A 1,038-nucleotide genomic window follows, 5' to 3' on the forward strand; every position below is an offset into this window, starting at 1 on the left:
TGTTTAGAAAAACAAACTGTTCTGAAAGCCTAGATGAACACATTCCTAATAATATCAAGCCCATCATAAAACGACTGACTTCGAAATGTAACTTTCTTCACATTTTGTAAGTCGCTGACATTATTAACTTGTTAATCCTGATGTATTCATCACGAGGCTATTTCCCGTTACCAACGTTCGTCAACATTTTAGATGTTACTGTCACGTCGTGCAGAGACGCAGGACTAGAAATAGATTCGCTTCTCCCTTTCTCCTTATTATCTTGTTTCAAAGCCATTTAGTCTCAGAGCTAACTTTAACTAACATCACAAACCTGCTCAACGTAATCTTGGTTTACGTTTAGAACATATTACCACCTATCTCTGACCTCATCTGCCCCCCCCCCCCCCCCCCAACCCACTTTCTCAACAGTGTGGTCAAAATAGACATGTTAATAAATTACGTTTTCTCTTTTGGCTCAGCGTCATTCTGCCCTACAGCAGGATTCTGTCAGTAAACTAATGGCGACCTTTGAACCCTGTAGTCGTTGATATTCTTCTCGGGTCATAGCGTAATTCTAGGAAATTACATTTTTTTACCACAGAAATACCTCATCTCAAACGGAGGGAAAACCAAAAACATAATCCTCACGTTAAAGTAACCGCGTTTCCATCCTCAGTTTTTATGTGAGTAAAAGTCATATGGTATAAAAAAATTATTAAATAATAAAAACACGACAGCTGTGATGGAAACAGGAAGTTTCGGTACAATTTGATAAATCCTGTTGGGTCTGATTCTGGTAACATGATGATTCCGGACTACCGTTCGACAAATTAAAATATTCTCGCTTTTATCGATAATAATCTCATGACGTAGACCAGCCAAACCGCACTGTATCTGAGAGCTGTTGGCTAGACAGCATGTGGTGTCACATTTATTATCTACTTATTTATTTAATTTATTATTATATTATTTATTTAATCAGTAGAGGTTTGATAGAAACACACTGAACTTCTTATTTTTATTGGGTAAAAACTTAAGCAGAAAACGTACATTTTG

Source organism: Salvelinus alpinus, chromosome 3 (assembly GCF_045679555.1).
Source record: "Salvelinus alpinus chromosome 3, SLU_Salpinus.1, whole genome shotgun sequence".
In the NCBI taxonomy this organism is placed as follows: domain Eukaryota; kingdom Metazoa; phylum Chordata; class Actinopteri; order Salmoniformes; family Salmonidae; genus Salvelinus; species Salvelinus alpinus.